Source organism: Oncorhynchus gorbuscha, linkage group LG13, assembly GCF_021184085.1.
Source record: "Oncorhynchus gorbuscha isolate QuinsamMale2020 ecotype Even-year linkage group LG13, OgorEven_v1.0, whole genome shotgun sequence".
Lineage (NCBI taxonomy): Eukaryota > Metazoa > Chordata > Actinopteri > Salmoniformes > Salmonidae > Oncorhynchus > Oncorhynchus gorbuscha.
Genome location: NC_060185.1, coordinates 4,721,635 through 4,735,462, shown reverse-complemented (window position 1 = coordinate 4,735,462; position 13,828 = coordinate 4,721,635).

The window sequence follows — 13,828 nt, the reverse complement described above, 5'->3', positions numbered from 1 at the left end:
GATAACAGGAGTCCTCTAGATATATAGAATCGCCCCTGGAGATGACAGGAGTCTTCCAGCTATAGAATCACCCCTGGAGATAACAGGAGATATCAGGAGTCTTCTAGCTATAGATTCACCCCTGGAGATAACAGGAGATATCAGGAGTCCTCTAGCTATAGAATCACCCCTGGAGATTACAGGAGTCCTCTAGCTATAGAATCACCCCTGGAGATAACAGGAGTCCTCTAGCTATAGAATCACCCCTGGAGATAACAGGAGATAACAGGAGTCCTCTAGCTATAGAATCACCCCTGGAGATAACAGGAGATAACAGGAGTCCTCTAGCTATAGAATCACCCCTGGAGATAACAGGAGTCCTCTAGCTATAGAATCACCCCTGGAGATAACAGGAGTCCTCTAGCTATAGAATCACCCCTGGAGATAACAGGAGTCCTCTAGCTATAGAATCACCCCTGGAGATAACAGGAGTCCTCTAGCTATAGAATCACCCCTGGAGATAATAATAATATAATAATATATCACCCATATATGCCATTTAGCAGACGCTTTTATCCAAAGACTTACAGTCATGTGTGCATACATTCTAGAATCACCCCTGGAGATAACAGGAGTCCTCTAGCTATAGAATCACTCCTGGAGATAACAGGAGATAACAGGAGTCCTCTAGCTATAGAATCAGCCCTGGAGATAACAGGAGATAACAGGAGTCCTCTAGCTATAGAATCACCCCTGGAGATAACAGGAGATAACAGGTGTCCTCTAGCTATAGAATCACCCCTGGAGATAACAGGAGTCCTCTAGCTATAGAATCACCCCTGGAGATAACAGAAGTCCTCTAGCTATAGAAGCACCCCTGGAGATATCAGGAGATAACAGCAGTCATCTAGCTATAGAATCACCCTTGGAGATAACAGGAGATAACAGGAGTCCTCTGGCTATAGAATCACCCTTGGAGATAACAGGAGATATCAGGAGTCCTCTAGCTATAGAATCACCCTTGGAGATAACAGGAGATAACAGGAGTCATCTAGCTATAGAATCACCCTTGGAGATAACAGGAGATAACAGGAGTCCTCTGGCTATAGAATCACCCCTGGAGATAACAGGAGTACTCTAGTTATAGAATCACCCCTGGAGATAACATGAGATAACAGGAGTCCTCTAGCTATAGAATCACCCCTAGAGATAACAGGAGATATCAGGAGAGCTATAGAATCACCCCTGGAGATAACAGGAGTCCTCTAGCTATAGAATCACCCCTGGAGATAACAGGAGTCCTCTAGTTATAGAATCACCCTTGGAGATAACAGGAGATATCAGGAGTCCTCTGGCTATAGAATCACCCCTGGAGATAACAGGAGTCCTCTAGATATATAGAATCGCCCCTGGAGATAACAGGAGTCTTCCAGCTATAGAATCACCCCTGGAGATAACAGGAGATATCAGGAGTCCTCTAGCTATAGAATCACCCTGGAGATAACAGGAGTCCTCTAGCTATAGAATCACCCCTGGAGATAACAGGAGTCCTCTAGCTATAGAATCACCCTGGAGATAACAGGAGTCCTCTAGCTATAGAATCACCCCTGGAGATAACAGGAGTCCTCTAGCTATAGAATCACCCCTGGAGATAACAGGAGATATCAGGAGTCCTCTAGCTATAGAATCACCCCTGGAGATAACAGGAGTCCTCTAGCTATAAAATCACCCCTGGAGATCACAGGATATAACCGGAGTCCTCTAGCTATAGAATCACCCCTGGAGATCACAGGATATAACAGGAGTCCTCTAGCTATAGAATCACCCCTGGAGATCACAGGATATAACAGGAGTCCTCTAGCTATAGAATCACCCCTGGAGATAACAGGAGATAAAAGGAGTCATCTAGCTATAGAATCACCCCTGGAGATAACAGGAGATAACAGGAGTCCTCTAGCTATAGAATCACACCTGGAGATAACAGGAGATAACAGGAGTCCTCTAGCTATATAATCACCCCTGGAGATAACAGGAGATAAAAGGAGTCATCTAGCTATAGAATCACCCCTGGAGATAACAGGAGATAACAGGAGTCCTCTGGCTATAGAATCACCCTTGGAGATAACAGGAGATATCAGGAGTCCTCTAGCTATAGAATCACCCTTGGAGATAACAGGAGATAACAGGAGTCATCTAGCTATAGAATCACCCTTGGAGATAACAGGAGTCCTCTGGCTATAGAATCACCCCTGGAGATAACATGAGATAACAGGAGTCCTCTAGCTATAGAATCACCCCTAGAGATAACAGGAGATATCAGGAGTCCTCTAGCTATAGAATCACCCCTGGAGATAACAGGAGCCCTCTAGCTATAGAATAACCCCTGGAGATAACAGGAGTCCTCTAGCTATAGAATCACACCTGGAGATAACAGATATCAGGAGTCCTCTAGCTATAGAATCACCCCTGGAGATAATAGGAGTCCTCTAGTTATAGAATCACCCCTGGAGATAACAGGAGATATCAGGAGTCCTCTAGTTATAGAATCACCCTTAGAGATAACAGGAGATAACAGGAGTCCTCTGGCTATAGAATCACCCCTGGAGATAACAGGAGTCCTCTAGCTATAGAATCACCCCTGGAGATAACAGGAGTCCTCTAGCTATAGAATCACCCCTGGAGATAACAGGAGATAACAGGAGTCCTCTAGCTATAGAATCACCCCTGGAGATAACAGGAGATAACAGGAGTCCTCTAGCTATAGAATCACCCCTGGAGATAACAGGAGTCCTCTAGCTATAGAATCACCCCTGGAGATAACAGGAGTCCTCTAGCTATAGAATCACCCCTGGAGATAACAGGAGTCCTCTAGCTATAGAATCACCCCTGGAGATAACAGGAGTCCTCTAGCTATAGAATCACCCCTGGAGATAATAATAATATAATAATATATGCCATATATGCCATTTAGAGACGCTTTTATCCAAAGCGACTTACAGTCATGTGTGCATACATTCTAGAATCACCCCTGGAGATAACAGGAGTCCTCTAGCTATAGAATCACTCCTGGAGATAACAGGAGATAACAGGAGTCCTCTAGCTATAGAATCAGCCCTGGAGATAACAGGAGATAACAGGAGTCCTCTAGCTATAGAATCACCCCTGGAGATAACAGGAGATAACAGGTGTCCTCTAGCTATAGAATCACCCCTGGAGATAACAGGAGTCCTCTAGCTATAGAATCACCCCTGGAGATAACAGAAGTCCTCTAGCTATAGAAGCACCCCTGGAGATAGCAGGAGATAACAGCAGTCATCTAGCTATAGAATCACCCTTGGAGATAACAGGAGATAACAGGAGTCCTCTGGCTATAGAATCACCCTTGGAGATAACAGGAGATATCAGGAGTCCTCTAGCTATAGAATCACCCTTGGAGATAACAGGAGATAACAGGAGTCATCTAGCTATAGAATCACCCTTGGAGATAACAGGAGATAACAGGAGTCCTCTGGCTATAGAATCACCCCTGGAGATAACAGGAGTACTCTAGTTATAGAATCACCCCTGGAGATAACATGAGATAACAGGAGTCCTCTAGCTATAGAATCACCCCTAGAGATAACAGGAGATATCAGGAGTCCTCTAGCTATAGAATCACCCCTGGAGATAACAGGAGTCCTCTAGCTATAGAATCACCCCTGGAGATAACAGGAGTCCTCTAGTTATAGAATCACCCTGGAGATAACAGGAGATATCAGGAGTCCTCTGGCTATAGAATCACCCCTGGAGATAACAGGAGTCCTCTAGATATATAGAATCGCCCCTGGAGATAACAGGAGTCTTCCAGCTATATAATCACCCCTGGAGATAACAGGAGATATCAGGAGTCCTCTAGCTATAGAATCACCCCTGGAGATAACAGGAGTCCTCTAGCTATAGAATCACCCCTGGAGATAACAGGAGTCCTCTAGCTATAGAATCACCCCTGGAGATAACAGGAGTCCTCTAGCTATAGAATCACCCCTGGAGATAACAGGAGTCCTCTAGCTATATAATCACCCCTGGAGATAACAGGAGATATCAGGAGTCCTCTAGCTATAGAATCACCCCTGGAGATAACAGGAGTCCTCTAGCTATAAAATCACCCCTGGAGATCACAGGATATAACCAGAGTCCTCTAGCTATAGAATCACCCCTGGAGATCACAGGATATAACAGGAGTCCTCTAGCTATAGAATCACCCCTGGAGATCACAGGATATAACAGGAGTCCTCTAGCTATAGAATCACCCCTGGAGATAACAGGAGATATCAGGAGTCCTCTAGCTGTAGAATCACACCTGGAGATAACAGGAGATAACAGGAGTCCTCTAGCTATAGAATCACACCTGGAGATAACAGGAGATAACAGGAGTCCTCTAGCTATATAATCACCCCTGGAGATAACAGGAGATAAAAGGAGTCATCTAGCTATAGAATCACCCCTGGAGATAACAGGAGATAACAGGAGTCCTCTGGCTATAGAATCACCCTTGGAGATAACAGGAGATATCAGGAGTCCTCTAGCTATAGAATCACCCTTGGAGATAACAGGAGATAACAGGAGTCATCTAGCTATAGAATCACCCTTGGAGATAACAGGAGTCCTCTGGCTATAGAATCACCCCTGGAGATAACATGAGATAACAGGAGTCCTCTAGCTATAGAATCACCCCTAGAGATAACAGGAGATATCAGGAGTCCTCTAGCTATAGAATCACCCCTGGAGATAACAGGAGCCCTCTAGCTATAGAATAACCCCTGGAGATAACAGGAGTCCTCTAGCTATAGAATCACACCTGGAGATAACAGATATCAGGAGTCCTCTAGCTATAGAATCACCCCTGGAGATAATAGGAGTCCTCTAGTTATAGAATCACCCCTGGAGATAACAGGAGATATCAGGAGTCCTCTAGTTATAGAATCACCCTTAGAGATAACAGGAGATAACAGGAGTCCTCTGGCTATAGAATCACCCCTGGAGATAACAGGAGTCCTCTAGCTATAGAATCGCCCCTGGAGATAACAGCAGTCCTCTAGATATATAGAATCGCCCCTGGAGATAACAGGAGTCTTCCAGCTATAGAATCACCCCTGGAGATAACAGGAGATATCAGGAGTCCTCTAGCTATAGAATCACCCTTGGAGATAACAGGAGATAACAGGAGTCATCTAGCTATAGAATCACCCTTGGAGATAACAGGAGATAACAGGAGTCATCTAGCTATAGAATCACCCCTGGAGATAACAGGAGTCCTCTAGCTATAGAATAACCCCTGGAGATAACAAGATATATCAGGAGTCCTCTAGCTATAGAATCACCCCTGGAGATAACAGGAGTCCTCTAGCTATAGAATCACCCCTGGAGATAACAGGAGTCCTCTAGCTATAGAATCACCCCTGGAGATAACAGGAGTCCTCTAGCTATAGAATCACCCCTGGAGATAACAGGAGTCCTCTAGCTATAGAATCGCCCCTGGAGATAACAGGAGTCCTCTAGATATATAGAATCGCCCCTGGAGATGACAGGAGTCTTCCAGCTATAGAATCACCCCTGGAGATAACAGGAGATATCAGGAGTCTTCTAGCTATAGATTCACCCCTGGAGATAACAGGAGATATCAGGAGTCCTCTAGCTATAGAATCACCCCTGGAGATTACAGGAGTCCTCGAGCTATAGAATCACCCTTGGAGATAACAGGAGATAACAGGAGTCCTCTAGCTATAGAATCACCCCTGGAGATAACAGGAGTCCTCTAGCTATAGAATCACCCCTGGAGATAACAGGAGATAACAGGAGTCCTCTAGCTATAGAATCACCCCTGGAGATAACAGGAGATAACAGGAGTCCTCTAGCTATAGAATCACCCCTGGAGATAACAGGAGTCCTCTAGCTATAGAATCACCCCTGGAGATAACAGGAGTCCTCTAGCTATAGAATCACCCCTGGAGATAACAGGAGTCCTCTAGCTATAGAATCACCCCTGGAGATAACAGGAGTCCTCTAGCTATAGAATCACCCCTGGAGATAATAATAATATAATAATATATGCCATATATGCCATTTAGCAGACGCTTTTATCCAAAGCGACTTACAGTCATGTGTGCATACATTCTAGAATCACCCCTGGAGATAACAGGAGTCCTCTAGCTATAGAATCACTCCTGGAGATAACAGGAGATATCAGGAGTCCTCTAGCTATAGAATAACCCCTGGAGATAACAAGATATATCAGGAGTCCTCTAGCTATAGAATCACCCCTGGAGATAACAGGAGTCTTCTAGCTATAGATTCACCCCTGGAGATAACAGGAGATATCAGGAGTCCTCTAGCTATAGAATCACCCCTGGAGATTACAGGAGATAACAGGAATCATCTAGTTATAGAATCACCCCTGGAGATAACAGGAGTCCTCTAGCTATAGAATCAGCCCTGGAGATAACAGGAGATAACAGGAGTCCTCTAGCTATAGAATCACCCCTGGAGATAACAGGAGATAACAGGTGTCCTCTAGCTATAGAATCACCCCTGGAGATAACAGGAGTCCTCTAGCTATAGAATCACCCCTGGAGATAACAGAAGTCCTCTAGCTATAGAAGCACCCCTGGAGATAGCAGGAGATAACAGCAGTCATCTAGCTATAGAATCACCCTTGGAGATAACAGGAGATAACAGGAGTCCTCTGGCTATAGAATCACCCTTGGAGATAACAGGAGATATCAGGAGTCCTCTAGCTATAGAATCACCCTTGGAGATAACAGGAGATAACAGGAGTCATCTAGCTATAGAATCACCCTTGGAGATAACAGGAGATAACAGGAGTCCTCTGGCTATAGAATCACCCCTGGAGATAACAGGAGTACTCTAGTTATAGAATCACCCCTGGAGATAACATGAGATAACAGGAGTCCTCTAGCTATAGAATCACCCCTAGAGATAACAGGAGATATCAGGAGTCCTCTAGCTATAGAATCACCCCTGGAGATAACAGGAGTCCTCTAGCTATAGAATCGCCCCTGGAGATAACAGGAGTCCTCTAGATATATAGAATCGCCCCTGGAGATAACAGGAGTCTTCCAGCTATAGAATCACCCCTGGAGATAACAGGAGATATCAGGAGTCCTCTAGCTATAGAATCACCCTTGGAGATAACAGGAGATAACAGGAGTCATCTAGCTATAGAATCACCCTTGGAGATAACAGGAGATAACAGGAGTCATCTAGCTATAGAATCACCCCTGGAGATAACAGGAGTCCTCTAGCTATAGAATAACCCCTGGAGATAACAAGATATATCAGGAGTCCTCTAGCTATAGAATCACCCCTGGAGATAACAGGAGTCCTCTAGCTATATAATCACCCCTGGAGATAACAGGAGATATCAGGAGTCCTCTGGCTATAGAATCACCCCTGGAGATAACAGGAGTCCTCTAGATATATAGAATCGCCCCTGGAGATAACAGGAGTCTTCCAGCTATATAATCACCCCTGGAGATAACAGGAGATATCAGGAGTCCTCTAGCTATAGAATCACCCCTGGAGATAACAGGAGTCCTCTAGCTATAGAATCACCCCTGGAGATAACAGGAGTCCTCTAGCTATAGAATCACCCCTGGAGATAACAGGAGTCCTCTAGCTATAGAATCACCCCTGGAGATAACAGGAGTCCTCTAGCTATATAATCACCCCTGGAGATAACAGGAGATATCAGGAGTCCTCTAGCTATAGAATCACCCCTGGAGATAACAGGAGTCCTCTAGCTATAAAATCACCCCTGGAGATCACAGGATATAACAGGAGTCCTCTAGCTATAGAATCACCCCTGGAGATCACAGGATATAACAGGAGTCCTCTAGCTATAGAATCACCCCTGGAGATAACAGGAGATATCAGGAGTCCTCTAGCTGTAGAATCACACCTGGAGATAACAGGAGATAACAGGAGTCCTCTAGCTATAGAATCACACCTGGAGATAACAGGAGATAACAGGAGTCCTCTAGCTATATAATCACCCCTGGAGATAACAGGAGATAAAGGAGTCATCTAGCTATAGAATCACCCCTGGAGATAACAGGAGATAACAGGAGTCCTCTGGCTATAGAATCACCCTTGGAGATAACAGGAGATATCAGGAGTCCTCTAGCTATAGAATCACCCTTGGAGATAACAGGAGATAACAGGAGTCATCTAGCTATAGAATCACCCTTGGAGATAACAGGAGTCCTCTGGCTATAGAATCACCCCTGGAGATAACATGAGATAACAGGAGTCCTCTAGCTATAGAATCACCCCTAGAGATAACAGGAGATATCAGGAGTCCTCTAGCTATAGAATCACCCCTGGAGATAACAGGAGCCCTCTAGCTATAGAATAACCCCTGGAGATAACAGGAGTCCTCTAGCTATAGAATCACACCTGGAGATAACAGATATCAGGAGTCCTCTAGCTATAGAATCACCCCTGGAGATAATAGGAGTCCTCTAGTTATAGAATCACCCCTGGAGATAACAGGAGATATCAGGAGTCCTCTAGTTATAGAATCACCCTTAGAGATAACAGGAGATAACAGGAGTCCTCTGGCTATAGAATCACCCCTGGAGATAACAGGAGTCCTCTAGCTATAGAATCGCCCCTGGAGATAACAGCAGTCCTCTAGATATATAGAATCGCCCCTGGAGATAACAGGAGTCTTCCAGCTATAGAATCACCCCTGGAGATAACAGGAGATATCAGGAGTCCTCTAGCTATAGAATCACCCTTGGAGATAACAGGAGATAACAGGAGTCATCTAGCTATAGAATCACCCTTGGAGATAACAGGAGATAACAGGAGTCATCTAGCTATAGAATCACCCCTGGAGATAACAGGAGTCCTCTAGCTATAGAATAACCCCTGGAGATAACAAGATATATCAGGAGTCCTCTAGCTATAGAATCACCCCTGGAGATAACAGGAGTCCTCTAGCTATAGAATCACCCCTGGAGATAACAGGAGTCCTCTAGCTATAGAATCACCCCTGGAGATAACAGGAGTCCTCTAGCTATAGAATCACCCCTGGAGATAACAGGAGTCCTCTAGCTATAGAATCGCCCCTGGAGATAACAGGAGTCCTCTAGATATATAGAATCGCCCCTGGAGATGACAGGAGTCTTCCAGCTATAGAATCACCCCTGGAGATAACAGGAGATATCAGGAGTCTTCTAGCTATAGATTCACCCCTGGAGATAACAGGAGATATCAGGAGTCCTCTAGCTATAGAATCACCCCTGGAGATAACAGGAGTCCTCGAGCTATAGAATCACCCTTGGAGATAACAGGAGATAACAGGAGTCCTCTAGCTATAGAATCACCCCTGGAGATAACAGGAGTCCTCTAGCTATAGAATCACCCCTGGAGATAACAGGAGATAACAGGAGTCCTCTAGCTATAGAATCACCCCTGGAGATAACAGGAGATAACAGGAGTCCTCTAGCTATAGAATCACCCCTGGAGATAACAGGAGTCCTCTAGCTATAGAATCACCCCTGGAGATAACAGGAGTCCTCTAGCTATAGAATCACCCCTGGAGATAACAGGAGTCCTCTAGCTATAGAATCACCCCTGGAGATAATAATAATATAATAATATATGCCATATATGCCATTTAGCAGACGCTTTTATCCAAAGCGACTTACAGTCATGTGTGCATACATTCTAGAATCACCCCTGGAGATAACAGGAGTCCTCTAGCTATAGAATCACTCCTGGAGATAACAGGAGATATCAGGAGTCCTCTAGCTATAGAATAACCCCTGGAGATAACAAGATATATCAGGAGTCCTCTAGCTATAGAATCACCCCTGGAGATAACAGGAGTCTTCTAGCTATAGATTCACCCCTGGAGATAACAGGAGATATCAGGAGTCCTCTAGCTATAGAATCACCCCTGGAGATTACAGGAGATAACAGGAATCATCTAGTTATAGAATCACCCCTGGAGATAACAGGAGTCCTCTAGCTATAGAATCAGCCCTGGAGATAACAGGAGATAACAGGAGTCCTCTAGCTATAGAATCACCCCTGGAGATAACAGGAGATAACAGGTGTCCTCTAGCTATAGAATCACCCCTGGAGATAACAGGAGTCCTCTAGCTATAGAATCACCCCTGGAGATAACAGAAGTCCTCTAGCTATAGAAGCACCCCTGGAGATAGCAGGAGATAACAGCAGTCATCTAGCTATAGAATCACCCTTGGAGATAACAGGAGATAACAGGAGTCCTCTGGCTATAGAATCACCCTTGGAGATAACAGGAGATATCAGGAGTCCTCTAGCTATAGAATCACCCTTGGAGATAACAGGAGATAACAGGAGTCATCTAGCTATAGAATCACCCTTGGAGATAACAGGAGATAACAGGAGTCCTCTGGCTATAGAATCACCCCTGGAGATAACAGAGTACTCTAGTTATAGAATCACCCCTGGAGATAACATGAGATAACAGGAGTCCTCTAGCTATAGAATCACCCCTAGAGATAACAGGAGATATCAGGAGTCCTCTAGCTATAGAATCACCCCTGGAGATAACAGGAGTCCTCTAGCTATAGAATCGCCCCTGGAGATAACAGGAGTCCTCTAGATATATAGAATCGCCCTGGAGATAACAGGAGTCTTCCAGCTATAGAATCACCCCTGGAGATAACAGGAGATATCAGGAGTCCTCTAGCTATAGAATCACCCTTGGAGATAACAGGAGATAACAGGAGTCATCTAGCTATAGAATCACCCTTGGAGATAACAGGAGATAACAGGAGTCATCTAGCTATAGAATCACCCCTGGAGATAACAGGAGTCCTCTAGCTATAGAATAACCCCTGGAGATAACAAGATATATCAGGAGTCCTCTAGCTATAGAATCACCCCTGGAGATAACAGGAGTCCTCTAGCTATATAATCACCCCTGGAGATAACAGGAGATATCAGGATTCCTCTAGCTATAGAATCACCCCTGGAGATAACAGGAGTCCTCTAGTTATAGAATCACCCTTGGAGATAACAGGAGATATCAGGAGTCCTCTAGCTATAGAATCACCCTTGGAGATAACAGGAGATAACAGGAGTCATCTAGCTATAGAATCACCCTTGGAGATAACAGGAGTCATCTAGCTATAGAATCACCCCTGGAGATAACAGGAGTCCTCTAGCTATAGAATAACCCCTGGAGATAACAAGATATATCAGGAGTCCTCTAGCTATAGAATCACCCCTGGAGATAACAGGAGTCCTCTAGCTATAGAATCACCCCTGGAGATAACAGGAGTCCTCTAGCTATAGAATCACCCCTGGAGATAACAGGAGTCCTCTAGCTATAGAATCACCCCTGGAGATAACAGGAGTCCTCTAGCTATAGAATCGCCCCTGGAGATAACAGGAGTCCTCTAGATATATAGAATCGCCCCTGGAGATGACAGGAGTCTTCCAGCTATAGAATCACCCCTGGAGATAACAGGAGATATCAGGAGTCTTCTAGCTATAGATTCACCCCTGGAGATAACAGGAGATATCAGGAGTCCTCTAGCTATAGAATCACCCCTGGAGATTACAGGAGTCCTCGAGCTATAGAATCACCCTTGGAGATAACAGGAGATAACAGGAGTCCTCTAGCTATAGAATCACCCCTGGAGATAACAGGAGTCCTCTAGCTATAGAATCACCCCTGGAGATAACAGGAGATAACAGGAGTCCTCTAGCTATAGAATCACCCCTGGAGATAACAGGAGATAACAGGAGTCCTCTAGCTATAGAATCACCCCTGGAGATAACAGGAGTCCTCTAGCTATAGAATCACCCCTGGAGATAACAGGAGTCCTCTAGCTATAGAATCACCCCTGGAGATAACAGGAGTCCTCTAGCTATAGAATCACCCCTGGAGATAACAGGAGTCCTCTAGCTATAGAATCACCCCTGGAGATAATAATAATATAATAATATATGCCATATATGCCATTTAGCAGACGCTTTTATCCAAAGCGACTTACAGTCATGTGTGCATACATTCTAGAATCACCCCTGGAGATAACAGGAGTCCTCTAGCTATAGAATCACTCCTGGAGATAACAGGAGATAACAGGAGTCCTCTAGCTATAGAATCAGCCCTGGAGATAACAGGAGATAACAGGAGTCCTCTAGCTATAGAATCACCCCTGGAGATAACAGGAGATAACAGGTGTCCTCTAGCTATAGAATCACCCCTGGAGATAACAGGAGTCCTCTAGCTATAGAATCACCCCTGGAGATAACAGAAGTCCTCTAGCTATAGAAGCACCCCTGGAGATAGCAGGAGATAACAGCAGTCATCTAGCTATAGAATCACCCTTGGAGATAACAGGAGATAACAGGAGTCCTCTGGCTATAGAATCACCCTTGGAGATAACAGGAGATATCAGGAGTCCTCTAGCTATAGAATCACCCTTGGAGATAACAGGAGATAACAGGAGTCATCTAGCTATAGAATCACCCTTGGAGATAACAGGAGATAACAGGAGTCCTCTGGCTATAGAATCACCCCTGGAGATAACAGGAGTACTCTAGTTATAGAATCACCCCTGGAGATAACATGAGATAACAGGAGTCCTCTAGCTATAGAATCACCCCTAGAGATAACAGGAGATATCAGGAGTCCTCTAGCTATAGAATCACCCCTGGAGATAACAGGAGTCCTCTAGCTATAGAATCACCCCTGGAGATAACAGGAGTCCTCTAGTTATAGAATCACCCTTGGAGATAACAGGAGATATCAGGAGTCCTCTGGCTATAGAATCACCCCTGGAGATAACAGGAGTCCTCTAGATATATAGAATCGCCCCTGGAGATAACAGGAGTCTTCCAGCTATATAATCACCCCTGGAGATAACAGGAGATATCAGGAGTCCTCTAGCTATAGAATCACCCCTGGAGATAACAGGAGTCCTCTAGCTATAGAATCACCCCTGGAGATAACAGGAGTCCTCTAGCTATAGAATCACCCCTGGAGATAACAGGAGTCCTCTAGCTATAGAATCACCCCTGGAGATAACAGGAGTCCTCTAGCTATATAATCACCCCTGGAGATAACAGGAGATATCAGGAGTCCTCTAGCTATAGAATCACCCCTGGAGATAACAGGAGTCCTCTAGCTATAAAATCACCCCTGGAGATCACAGGATATAACCGGAGTCCTCTAGCTATAGAATCACCCCTGGAGATCACAGGATATAACAGGAGTCCTCTAGCTATAGAATCACCCCTGGAGATCACAGGATATAACAGGAGTCCTCTAGCTATAGAATCACCCCTGGAGATAACAGGAGATATCAGGAGTCCTCTAGCTGTAGAATCACACCTGGAGATAACAGGAGATAACAGGAGTCCTCTAGCTATAGAATCACACCTGGAGATAACAGGAGATAACAGGAGTCCTCTAGCTATATAATCACCCCTGGAGATAACAGGAGATAAAAGGAGTCATCTAGCTATAGAATCACCCCTGGAGATAACAGGAGTCCTCTGGCTATAGAATCACCCTTGGAGATAACAGGAGATATCAGGAGTCCTCTAGCTATAGAATCACCCTTGGAGATAACAGGAGATAACAGGAGTCATCTAGCTATAGAATCACCCTTGGAGATAACAGGAGTCCTCTGGCTATAGAATCACCCCTGGAGATAACATGAGATAACAGGAATCCTCTAGCTATAGAATCACCCCTAGAGATAACAGGAGATATCAGGAGTCCTCTAGCTATAGAATCACCCCTGGAGATAACAGGAGCCCTCTAGCTATAGAATAACCC